Raw genomic sequence first — 13,849 nt, 5'->3', positions numbered from 1 at the left:
ATTCCAAATTTCAAGTTGATAGCATTAGTAGTTCTCGAGATATTTAGGAATGTGACAGACGGACAGACAGACGGACAGAGTCGCACCATAAGGGTTCCTGTTGTACCTTTTTGGTACGGAACCCTAAAAAGAACAAATCAAAAAATATTCAATAAAATAATTTGATTTGTTCCCTAGTTGTCCTACCTTAATCAGTTAATTTATTTTAGTCAAGTTTGTAATTGCCTACTTTTAAAACTACCTATCTTATTACCGAATTGCACATTTTAAATACAGTATACAGAACAAAAGGTAAGTATTATTTGTTGCTTTTATGTTCTTGCGTGTAACAATATTATTGCAACATTGCCGGCAAGTATAATTTAGAATAGTAAAATAATTAAGTCATAAATCTAAGTAGGTAGCATCGTATGCGAAATCGCCGCAATTCAGCGTCGAAACCGCTGAGGCTGCACCGGCGGCCAAGATCCTGACTGCGAAAGCATCGCGTGCAGAACGCCGCAGCGAAGGCCTATACTTCCCCCGAATTTACAAAAGTTTGAATATCTTAAGGATGCGTTAACGCTTGTATCGTTTTGCTTGTAGGGTGCCGGACGGCGCGGCCGCTCGGCGCGGAGCTCGCGCCCCGGAGCGCCGCACTCGCGTTCCGCGCTCCGCTGAGATCGCACGCCATGGCCGACGCGCGGTAATCGCTGTTCTAATAACGTGTCTGTGCTGTGAATACAACTGCAGTGTGACGTGGAGATATCTAAGGAATTCTAAATGTAAGTCCTAGAATTAACTAAACCTATTTTACCGGCTTTTCCGAGCGACCGGCGTCTAGCCATCTCGGGCCCGTTCCTGCTGAGATTTTCACATCGGATTTTCGGAAAATTCGCGAATTTAAGCAAGCATTTGCATTGAAATTAAGTAATTTACATGAAACGGAGTGTGCCAATTAAATGCGCGTTTCCAAATAATTGTTATGTTTTATGAGGATATTGGATATTGTTGCGACGTCTGCCCTGCCGCCGGTTGCGTTTCGATCAGTTTAATCACACGCGTGTAATTTTTGGCGGATTTATAATTATTAAGTAAAGAATTAAGCGGCGCGCAAATATTTGCACAATTACGTAGGTCGTAGTACTATTATTTATTCTGTGGCACCATTTAGCCAAATCATGAACAAATAATGGTAATATAATATTATTATACAACTCTACATTATTTCATTTAAAACGGGTTTATATAAAAAAGGCATTTTATAATTGATTTACAATATTATACACAGTACACAGCTATGGTTCATAATCAATATCAAACTAAATACCAAATGTAACTTCTACCGTATCATAAATACCTAACAAAGAATTATCTCATCTCTTTCACCATCATGTAATTCGCCACATTGATATGTACTGTACAACCTATCAGCAACCAGCCAAAATACACACGGTCCAATTAATAAACTCGACATAACGACGACAAAATGTTACAGGACCAATTCTAACTTACTTTTTTTTTGCTTATATGATAAGTAACACTTATTATACATTGACTATTATAAATATAAAAAACTACAAAAATTAATTAAACAACCATATATTATTAGGATATCATTCAAATCGGCATTTTGCCCACCGGGCTTATTTATAGCAGGATTAGCGCCACGAAAACTAAATTTCACCACCTGAACATGAACAAAATACTAACTGTAAAACATCAAATTATATCAAATCCATCATGTTATTTAATATTCACATACACATACATATAATCACGCCTGTATCCCATAAAGGGGTAGGCAGAGCACATTAATACTAAGTTTCAGTGCCACTCTTGGCAAAAAAGGGTTGAAAGAAATCCCAATTGTGACATTGCAGTGACAGGTTGCCACAGTCCCACAGTCGACTTCTACGACACCCACGAGATTTAATATTTAATGATTCAAAATCCTCATTTGTAGGAAAATTCTACCAGCGAGCTTAAACATAAAGATTAAAATTTCTATGAAATTACTTTGCACTCCTGTGAATAAAATGCAATTTTGCTATCTGTTTTCGAAGGATCAGGTTCGGCGTGGTGGAAACTAAATTACTATTTTCAGTTGAATTGGTCTGTACAGTCAGCAACAAAGCTTTCAATACAGCCAAAAAACATAAGCACACGACTTTGAAAGTACCTACAGGCAACATGAATACATATTTTTCACAGTATAGCTGTATAGCTTTGTGGAGAATCGCCGCCGCTTTCCGCGCGTTTCCACGGTCCCATGCGACGCACCGCACCCCATCCCGTCCCCTTCGATTATTCATTTTCTTTCAATCCGTTCCACCCTCGCTTGCTGTTATTCACTTTTGGTTCGATATACATCATTTAGGTTTAGCTATTTGTGCGTAGGGTTGTTTTTTCTAGATTAACCGATACCGTAGGTTTAGTCTGTTTTTGTAAGAATGTCCTACTAATAACTATTAACTAGGTGGATCTGTGTAAAATAGTTCTAAAATACTTATCAATTAATTATTTATCACAAAGACCACCAACGGTAGTCACTAGTATCGTACGTGATCAGCATGTCCACACCGAGGTCGGTCGTAAAATACTGACCCTGCGAATGAGGTTCGCTGATGAATACCGGAAAATGGGAGCCGGGCCCTGGGCTAGTTTAATGTGCCACCGGAAGATAAGAGTACATAGAAAATACAGAAGATACTCCCTACGTGCACGACGAATGCTGTCCTCATTTTGTGGACTTTTTCATGTTAAATTATAAATTTATTTTGGGTACTGTTATTTTTTTCATGTCAACGGATTTATTATAAGCCTTATTATTATAAAAACGGCCGCCGCCAGCATTAATCAGCGCCATTCTGTTATGCACGTTGCCAATAGTTAGGATACAAAATACTCTGGTATTATATAAAGTAGGTCATCAATTAATCACACCTAATTTTATTATCGTTGGTATCGGTAATCCGATGTGATAATTAGAGGAAGGAAGAAAAGGGGAGGGAACGGAACAGCCTGAAACTTACACATTATAAATTAAAAAAAATGGGTAAGACGAGCATATTCCACGGGTATGACTACCCGATAGTTATTTAAAAATTTCTTATTTGTAATTAGAAATTTCTTGAAAAAACGTAGCGAAATTTCAAAATAATCGGCCGGTAGATACATAATAATAGGCATTTACATCTATGACAGAAGATCCGAACACCGAACAATACTTACTTTCGTGACTGTATATACTTTGTACCTAGGTATAGCCCAATTCGGCCGGTATAAATAGTATACAAATAGAAGTTTTTTTTGGTTTTATTGACGTCAATGTTTTTCCTAATTTCAGAAGGGGCGTACCGTTCTGTTTTGTATATTTTCGCTAATGGCAGTCAGTGGCGTTGGCGTCTCCATATTTTATGTTCACCAGTCATCAGTGACGCAACAACCTCAGATTTTTTGCATAACGTCTAAAAACAATGCAATAACCGGTCGCAGGCAGACAAAAACCTGTGACTCACACCTCCTTGGGTGACGATTCAAATGTCGGATATAAATAGTCAGATAATTGGATTAAAGTTTATTGTTTGTTTATTACCACACGCAGCTATTGACCTTTAAAGGGCGATATTGTTTAATATTGAACCATTAGGAAGAGGGAGCAGCAAGACCAGTGTTAAAGACGATCTGCTTCTTCATTTATAAATGTTTATGGTAAGGAGAATATTGTAAAGAAATCAAATAAATAAGTAGCGTTTGCTGGCATCTTTTTGGAAATCGGCCCAATCCCTGTTATATCAAATATCAATTTAGTCAGGTAGAGAGCCTTCAATCCGTAGATGATTTCTTGGTATCACACCCCGTATTTACTTAAATCATGAATATTTTTATTTTTTTAAATAATTTATCTCATACCATGGAAAATAATCTCCATTTCTATAAATGTATCATTCCGAGTAGGGTGTGGTCCGTGCGTATTTTGGTAGAAAAGTATAAATAAATATACGGCGACCTGTCTGCTCGTTTGCCTCCTATCCATAAAAAAAAACACGTACAAAAACCAACTACATACCTCTTGTATATGTTCGATGATGTGAGTTTTGAAGTTAATTGGAGCCTTCATTAAGCGTCACGAACATTGCGAATCGAAATATCTAATTACCGAGTTTAAAGTTCAAGTTAGCTACGTGCAGCAAACTGTTAGTTTTCTACGTTTATTACTTTTTTATTTATACGGTAATATTACCGTAAAAACTCGTTTTCAGTTAAATCTAGTCTTCTGGACGACAGTAGAGTCATCGGCAATAATAGCGCACAAAAAGAAGGCCGCAAGAAATTCTGTCACAATCTTATTTGTAGAGCCAGTGTCAGATATTTATGCAGCCTTGTTTTTAGTGTTATTTTTGAAGGTAATTTCATCCAATCCCATAGAATAGAAGTTACGCACACATTTCAAAAATGAATTATTAAAATGAAATGCATTTTTATACAAAATATAATAATTAGTAGAAGTTATGTATTTATTACAATATGTCCATCAGTAGCGCATCAATGACGTTGGAAGGTAGAGCCACAAACGCTACAGTATAAGTAGAGCCGTGCCCACTGTTGTCCACTCATGCGAGAAATGGTTCTAAACAACAGCTACATTGAGTGATCATCCGTAGTTATGGTATGTAGTAAAGGGTATGTTATAAAAATAAAGACATAGCTATATGAACTGTAAACATATTTACAGACACGCCCGACCGCCCGTCCATAAAATGTGAAATCGGTAGACATTTAATTGTGGATCACTATGCAGATATTAGAACAATGTTACAGTTCACTAATGTATGTCAAATATCATTTAGTTCAAGTTTAGCCAGTTTTATAAAGGCTGAGTCTCACCGAGAGCGAATGCTTTTATAGCTTCATTGAAGCAATGACCTGACTGAAGTAGGTCCCAGGCTAATAGAACAAATTCTACCTCTAGAAGTGGTAGTTTTATGAAGTCATTGCCACACATTGCAAATCATCATCTTCCTTGCGTTATCCCGGCATTTACCACGGCTCCTGGGAGCCTGGGGTCCGCTTTGGCAACTAATCTCAAGATTGTGGGGTAGGAACTAGTTTTACGAAAGCGACTGCCATCTGACCTTCCAACGCGAAGGGTAACTAGGCCTTATTGGAATTAAATAGTCCGGTTTCCTCTCACGATGTTTTCCTTTACCGAAAAGCGACTGGCAAATATCAAATGACATTTCGCACATTAGTTCCGAAAAAATCATTGGTACGAGCCGTGGTTAGAACCCGCGACCTCTGGATTGAAAGTCATTGCAAATATACCATGGTCATTGCAGGTATGGTAGAGATCTAGAGATCCACGATCAAGTGGACTTGTATCCATAGACCACACCTCAGGCTACCTGCCTCTAGTGTACTTCAGCCTTCAGTCAAGTCAACGTTCACTGCCATTGTATGCAGATCAGCATTTCATATTTTTGAGTACTACTTTTTATTGTTTGGTTTGAAAGAACTATACTAAAAGATGCAAAAACTGCTAGTTTAATGAGAAAATCCTTCTTATTACTACTTCTAGCAGAAAGAGCGTAAGGTCCACTATAGCCATCTATCACGCAATAGATAAAACATAGTTTCAACTTAAGACGATACGGTAGGGGTCAATTCTCCATACAAACGCTCTCGACTATTTCCTCTCCTGGTTTTTTGAAACGTTGTCAAGATAGAGCAATGATTTTTTCAACACAGATTGTTATTATTTTTATCTGTGTCGGACCGTTTTAATTTTTTTGATATTCTGCTTTTTAAAGATTCTAGAGCCAATCAAAAATTTCCAAAAACGGCCTTTTTCATTGTGGCGCAAAAAAGGTGTGATACTCAAGATTGGTAACAATTAACCAAAAAAGCTAAACGGTCCGACATAGATTGTTTCATTGTTATTCAGATTCTCAAATTTCGTTCCGATTGATTAAGTTTTGAAGGAGGAAAGAGTCGAGAGCGGAACCTCGATTTTAAAGATTTTTTGAAATATATTTTGACTGAGTTGTTCTTAATGGACAATTTTTTCTCGATAAATCTAGTTAATATTAACACTTGTATAGTTAACTAAAATTCCCATGTTAAAAGGGGGGCTCCTTTCGATTTTAGCATTTTCGCTACCGTATCCTCTTAACTGACGGTACTAAAAAAACTGAGGAGACTTACACAACATTGCACATATACACTACGTAAAGTACCTCTAGTATGAAAGATGACATCTCACCTTCCTAATAGCGCATATTGTTTACTTAAATTAAATACTTTCTGTGCACACATGTTTAGAGTTATAGTTATACTAGCTTTTGCCCGCGGCTTCGCTCGCGTTAGGAAGAGACAAAAAGTAGCCTATATCACTCTCCATCCCTTCAACTATTTCCACTTAAAAAATCACGTCAATTCGTCGCTCCGTTTGACCGTGAAAGACGGACAAACAAACAGACACACACACTTTCCCATTTATAATATTAGTATGGATTAGGTCAGATCAGTACTTAACGTAAAATTGTAATTTCTTTTTCAGTATGTTAGTTTTACATTTATGTATCACAATAAATTAAATGTAAAATGTATCCACGAATCGAGTGTCAACACAAACCTGATAGGGTTTCATGGCACTCTGGTGTATGAACAAATGTAAGATTAATAATATAGAATAAATAAATAAAATAAGTACAGATGGTGTTTTTTTACGCACTAGTGCGAGAAGTGGTTCATTATATATGTCAGGTTGAAACTTCGGAGGGCCATCTGTACTGAAAAACGTCGTACGATACGCGTGCGAAAAGGAAATTCGTAACTCGTGTCCCTGTCGATTTAAAACACTTCCTTCGGTCGTGTTTTAATTTATCGCCACTGGTTTCCAACTTCCTTTTCTACGCACTTGTATCGTAATGTACTATTTCTATTAATTGTAACTGTAACTGGTTTTGTGAGGCAAATAAATAATAGTATATTGTGCAACAAGGGAGGTAAGAGGGATTTTGTCAACGAGTGTTAATGACTCGCGACAGCCGCAGGCTGGAGAGAAATAGACACGAGTTTACAAAAACTTTACCTCCTGAGTTAAACACAATATTTTTTTCCCCTCACTAGCTCGGAAACACGTGTTTTGTCCTTTAATACAAGCGGGTAAAAACGCATTTTATCCACTAGTGGGTAAAGTAATTTGACCTTGAATAAAGTCAAATTAACAGCTTTAAAGTTGATAAAAGTAGGTGAATCTAGTAATAAAGATGATTTACCACCTGTGGAACTACTGGAAGCAGTGATAAACGCATTTTTTGCGTTGTAGTTTCCTCGCTACAGTGAGGGGAAAATGTTACACTCGGGTGCAAATGTATTTTACTTCTCGTGTTTAAAAAACTCGCAAGTTCAGGATTCACTCGCTTCGCTCGTGGTTCAACTATAGAATCCTTTCACTTGCTCATTTTTCAATTCCACACTCTGCGTTAAAATACAACTTTGCCCCCTTGTATAACAAATAACTATTATCACATTTGAGAAAGGAAACACACAGAGGAAAAAAATCATAAGGCAAAACCTCTGATTGAAACATCCCTTGCCTGAAGTATAGTTTTAATTTATCTACGGATAGTTTTAATTTATAAAACTAAATAAAATAGTTCATTATTCTTCGGTACACGTAGATGCAATGAGACCTTTAAACAACAAATCGGCACTACTTTAAAAAAAACTTGTATCTTCTTCTGTAAATGAAGAGAAAATGTATTAAGTATGTATGGAATGCATATATACTTACTACGTTTTGTCTTTGAGGAGCAGTGTGAGATACGAGATTTTTTAAAAGTAGTGACGAAATGATGAATGATGAGAAATAAATAAAGTATTTATTGCAAATTTTTTTTTGATGTAACGAAACGAAACGCTATCACTTTCTACGTAAATATGGAAGACTGCAAGACAATGTGTTTCATTTCAATTTTAACAAACAATTGTCATCTTGGCTAGGCCATATAATATAACTATATACACCGTGTTCCTCTTGGTACGCGTACCATTCGTTTGTCGTGCCTTCCCTAATAAAACCTGTCGGTGCAATGCACGAACTATTTCGGCGTTTTGGGTTACTGGGGCACGTTTATACGGTATTGGTTTGGTACGGTAACATACTAGAATTAGGTGACATAGTAGATTTAAAAAAAAGTCTATTTAAATTTTTGGCAAGGAAAGCCTACTATTCTATTAAAGAATTTCTCTCCGATTCTGAATTGTAGAATATCATTAAGATTAGGTTTAGTCTCAGGTCTTATTTGTTTAATATTTGCTGCATGCTCAATCGCCACAAAAAAATATTTGTATGCCTACAGGCAAAGCATAGCGACACTGACACAACTCCATGTAAGATCTATATGTACCTATGTTTACAAATAAAATATTTATGATTATTTATGATTATGATTATGTTTATCAAACTTATTGTATATCTATACTTTTACTGTAGTATAAAAAAGAGTTATATGAAGTTTGACCTCTGCTTTTGCTCTACCCAAATATAACCAAGGAGCAGTAACGAATACTAGATAAGTGTTAATGTTAATAACCTCCGTCTGTTGTGTAACGTTCGTTGTGATTCGTATTCCGGTAAATTGCACACCACACACCTTAACTGCTTCACTGTGTTCTGTGCGATGTGACGTTAACATAACCTTCGCCGCGAATTTCAGTTCAACTAGTGCGTTTTCACATTATCCGATCCGATATCGGATGTCGGACCGATATCCCATACATTTGAAAGAAATCCAAATTGTGACATTGCAGTGACAGGTTGCCAGCTTCTCGCCTACGCCACAATTAAACCCATATCCCACAGTCGATTTCTACGACACCCACAGGAAGAGAGGGGGTGGTGAAATTCTTAACCCTTCACCACACGGGATAACGGGGGCTGCCAATTTATTATTTAGGAATCGTCTTGGTAAGCTACAAAGGACGTTTGACTAAAAACTAATCCAAAACTAACTGTAGACTCGTCTATTGACCCTATTGTCGCACCTAGTATTTAACTGTTGGTTAGTTACTTAGTTATTTTAGTCCTCAAAGTTGTGATCATAGCTAATATAGAATATAGACATGATTGTACTGTATCATAGCGTAGCTTACTCTTAGTTGCATGATAGAAATAAATACTTAAGTAATTGTACCTTAAAATTATTTGCGACAATAAATGACTTTTTATTTTATTTTATATTTTATTTATAAAAAGTGGAGCATGTTACAAAGATAAATCAAGAAGCTACCCATATCAAAACCTACAAATGCACTTAAGTCCTTTTTCAATTAAATCCGTGAAATTAGCAATTCGGCGCTTGCGCAAGGATCCGGCGCGTGCTAACATTCTAGTGTAGACTTTTACTTTCATTTACGACCTTATACTGATGGGTTATGATTCAATTTTAAATGCAAGTTATAAACACACTAATATAGACCAACGTTACTACTTTCATTGCTACCTTGTACTGACGGGTTATGATTGATTATCGAATGCAGGTTTATTTGGTATGCGATTTAATAATTCAGCGAAGGGGTTAGCGTATGATGTGCTGTTAACATATTACGAACGTGGCGATTATGCATAAAAGATTGGTATATAGATAACATACATTTTTAACAAATGCATCATCACTGGAGCAACGATTAAAAACAATTCTATTTCATTTTAGTAAGACACTGATAATTTTGATAATGTTATTATATTACTGCATAAGACATTTTTTCATCTGAATAATTTTTCACACACATATATGTCTCATTACATTAGGATTTCGTGAAATTGCAGATAAAAAAGACGTTGGATCATTTTCCTTCTAGCTATCATTAGGACCAGACATATGTGGCCAAGATGTTCACAAATTACCTATGCAAAGCATACCCTTGTATTGTCATGTCATGTCATGATACCTATGACTTGAGTGAATATTTTTCCTGATATCATATCTTTGACCGTTATATTCTGATGACGATTGTAAATAGTTTCAGAATCTCATTAAAGTTAAGAAACACTCATCTAAGGTTTTTGAAATAACAGTAATTTTCCAATTATGAAGTGAATCAGAGCTACTCATTATGTAAACAAATAAAAGCAACTTGGTGTAGCTATTACTCCGCGGATGTTACTGCAGTTACAATTAAGATGTGTGACGACATGTTCATTTAGATTTTAGTCAGAATAATTTTAGGTTCTTCAAGGCAAGAGTAGGTAATAAATAAGAGGTGTACTTATCAGAGCCAGCACTCACTGAGCTAACACTAAACCTAGCGAAGATGAGCAGTCGTGAGGGATTCAACCTCCAAGGGTAATCCATGCTAGGCCGGGACGTCCAACAACTTTTCTACTATTATGGCGTTAAAACAATAATCAATTTTAAAATCTTGTAGAACCCCACAAGAATGCGGAAATGCGAGGAACAAAATGTCGATGCCGTACTCTTAAAGGTCTACCCTGGGGTCTGAGGGTTTAAGGTCCCTTTCTTTGGGGTTTTCGAACGGGAATAGAAGAGATACGTTTAAAGTCTAAATACGTAGGTACCTACCTACTGATCGGTTGATTACTGTGATTCAGAATTTATTAAAATTCTGTCACAGTAAGTACCTTTGATCTGCATACCAAACCTGGTGAGTTTATATTTAAAAATACAGGTACAGTCATTGGTAATTCCATTTAGTGAAGAATTCGAGTGAATCAACCGTTTCGATATCGTCATTTTACTGATATACGTCAGAAAATTGCAACGAGTGAGAAGACACTGATGGGTAATGAAACAACGCAAACTAGTTTCTTGTTTGGGTATATTTAGAATTGTCTCGATAAGTATTAGTGGCTTATTTCATGTCAGGTCGAAACTTCGGAGCCATCTGTATTGAGATTCGTAACTATTGATGATTTAAAACACTCTTATCAGTCGTGCTCGTGTTTTATCACCAGATCGCCACTCGTTTCGAAGTTCTTCGTTTTCGCTGTGTATCGTAGGATTCGTAGGTAATGTACTTACTATTTTCTGTTTGCCAAAAATTTGTAGGTAGCAAATCTTACCAAGATGTATAATTTCCAGAAACGTGTCCCAAGACTCCCAAGTATGCAGGCAAGTAAGACAGTTCGTTAACTCCAAATACCGCTGTCAAACGGTACCGACATGCGGCACTTACCAATAATATGTCACCACCATTCACCTTATCACGACGGGGTACAGTGCAAATCTGTGGCGATTGATAATGTTTGTGCATCATCGAGTTTGATCCGTGGCACTGGGTCGGTCTACATCCGGCCTTTGTTCCTCGACTGCAGGTTGAGTTTTGTTTTTAGAATCATCATGTTATTGCCAAAACATGATAGATTGATAGTAACAGTTGTACAAACAACCCTTAGGCCGTTTTCACATTATCGTGAAAAGATACTTAGATACTACGCTTGATTCGTTTTAAGTTAAATATTATCTTATCTATCTAAAAAGTTAATTTAATTCAGAAAGTCATATTACCAAGCACATGCAGCGCCTAGGTATATAACAATGTCCAGCGTGGAAGACAGTTTAGCTCCTTTTTTCTAGCCGTGTCGTGGTTTGCTAATCCAGAAAAATCCTCGTCTTCGAATAGTACGGGGGAAACATGTAACGTCCCTTGAAACAATAACCTAACCACAAAATTAAAATTTTGAAAAAAACCCCGTCCGCGACATAGTGGGCCGATTTTCATAAAACATGGCTAAGAACACTCCCGACTAACTCAGCGTTCAAACAAAAAAAAAATCTAGATCGTTTCATCCGTTCGGGAGCTACGATGCCAGAGACAAACACACAGACAGACAGATAGATTAGACCTACAAACAGACAGACAGACAGACAGGCACGTCAAACTTATAACACCCCGTCGTTTTTGCGTCGGGGGCTAAAAATAAACTACATTGAAAACTCCTGTTACAAAAACCATTTTAATTGAAACATACAAACATGCCTGCAGTATTTTGTAAGGCCGCGGTTACCTAAATTCTGGAATGTCTAGAGAAAGTAAATCTAAATTACGTCACCGATCAAAAGCCTAGATAGTCTAAGTTGCCGAAGTTTTGCAACCTACTTTAACCATTGTTGATGGTTTGATCATTTATTGAATTAAAGTCTATTGTGGTTGTATGAGTTGTATCCATATATAATTCCATGACGTTTCAATCTAAATTCTTTAAAAAAAAATCATTGTCCCATTGTATATGTATATCTCACAATCAAACAAGTTCCGTAGATAATTTTATGACCTGCCACTGCCACTAACCCGCCGAGACTTTTTCAGAATCATTAGAAGGTAAATAATAAAAGAAATCATAGCTATTATGCCATTAATGAAATCCACATAATTTCTATACATTTATACACCGACAGACCGACACTTTCCACCTCGCTTGTGTCGTCCTCCCTATACACGCGCGCTGACCGTCTCCTACATATGATACTAATTCAATTCACCATCGCTCTATTGATATCTGATACGTTTCACTACGCATAAACAAGCAAATTGTTATGATCATTTAGGAATGAAAAGATAGATAATTAGAAAGGAACAAAAGATATGACGCAAAAGAAAGCGACGGAAGATATGGCCAACGTACGGTTTTATATCGATTTACATTCAATAACTGTAACAACAATTTGCTCGTTTCATCCTAAGTAGGTAGGTAGGATCCAAAGGTATCGTATAGGTAATATTAAAGGCGCCATCTTTGATTTTTGTCTTTGACATCCTTTCTACATCCGATATCGGATCGGATAATGTGAAAACGCTCTAAGGCTACATACGTGTAGCTAAGTAGTTTAATTAATGCTAAAATTGTTCTTTTTAAAATTCATTACACGGCTGGCTAAGATCCTGGAGCGGTAATTTCTAATTAAATTGTCTTTCTTAAGTCGAAAAGTAGAGCACAATGGAGCCTAATTAGACACTTTATTAAGGGCTGGTGAAATATACACGCTCCGAAGTTACTAACTTTATAATATTCTCGAATGTTGCAGCCATGACTTTTACGTTTGTTCAGTACTGGCCTTTGCCCGCGGCTCGGCTCGCGTTAGAAAGAGAAAAAAAGTAGCCTATATCACTCTCCATCCCTTCAACTATCTCCACTTAAAAAATCACGTCAATTCGTGTGTCCGTTTTGCCGTGAAAGACGGACAAAAAAAAAGACACACACACACACACACACTTTCCCATTTATAATATTAGTATGGATGTTTGCTCGTACAGCAAATACGAGCTTTGCCTCTGCTACAATCATTTAGACTCCTTTTGAGTAATACCATTGGCCCAAAAATACGGTTTTTTTCCTTTGTTCATAAAAAGTGCTTTACAGAATTAAAATTAAAACGGAGACCACATTTTTTCGAAACCTTTAATATCTAATTTCTTAACAAAACTTTGCCCAATAAATTAACGACAGAGACGAATACAACTCGCTCGTACCAATTTAATAACATTAAATGTGGCTAGAAGTCATCTACTGAGTATGAGTATACAAAATAAAAACCGGCCAAGAGCGTGTCGGGCCACGCTCAGTGTAGGGTTCCGTAGTTTTCCGTATTTTTCTCAAAAACTACTGAACCTATCAAGTTCAAAACAATTTTCCTAGAAAGTATTCATAAAGTTATACTTTTGTGATTTTTTTCATATTTTTTAAACATATGGTTCAAAAGTTAGAGGGGGGGGGACGCACTTTTTTTTCCTTTAGGAGCGATTATTTCCGAAACTATTTATATTATCAAAAAACGATATTAGTAAACCCTTATTCATTTTTTAATAGCTATCCAACGATATATCACACGTTGGGGTTGGA

The 13,849-nt window shown here is 36.6% G+C and overlaps 1 protein-coding gene across 1 annotated transcript in view; it reads left to right on the top strand.

Moving 5' to 3' along the window:
- Positions 1-619: 619 nt before the first annotated feature.
- Positions 620-13,849, top strand: part of LOC125227984 (mucin-2) — a 105,561-nt gene continuing 92,331 nt past the window's right edge. Inside the window, exon 1 of the mRNA XM_048132418.1 lies at positions 620-764. The gene's annotated coding sequence lies outside the window, so the exon portion shown is untranslated. The remainder of the gene's footprint in view (positions 765-13,849) is intronic.

Source organism: Leguminivora glycinivorella, chromosome 7 (assembly GCF_023078275.1).
Source record: "Leguminivora glycinivorella isolate SPB_JAAS2020 chromosome 7, LegGlyc_1.1, whole genome shotgun sequence".
Taxonomy (NCBI): Eukaryota; Metazoa; Arthropoda; class Insecta; order Lepidoptera; family Tortricidae; genus Leguminivora; species Leguminivora glycinivorella.
Note: the sequence above shows the minus strand (reverse complement) of the source record. Positions and strands in the feature narration are given on the sequence as shown.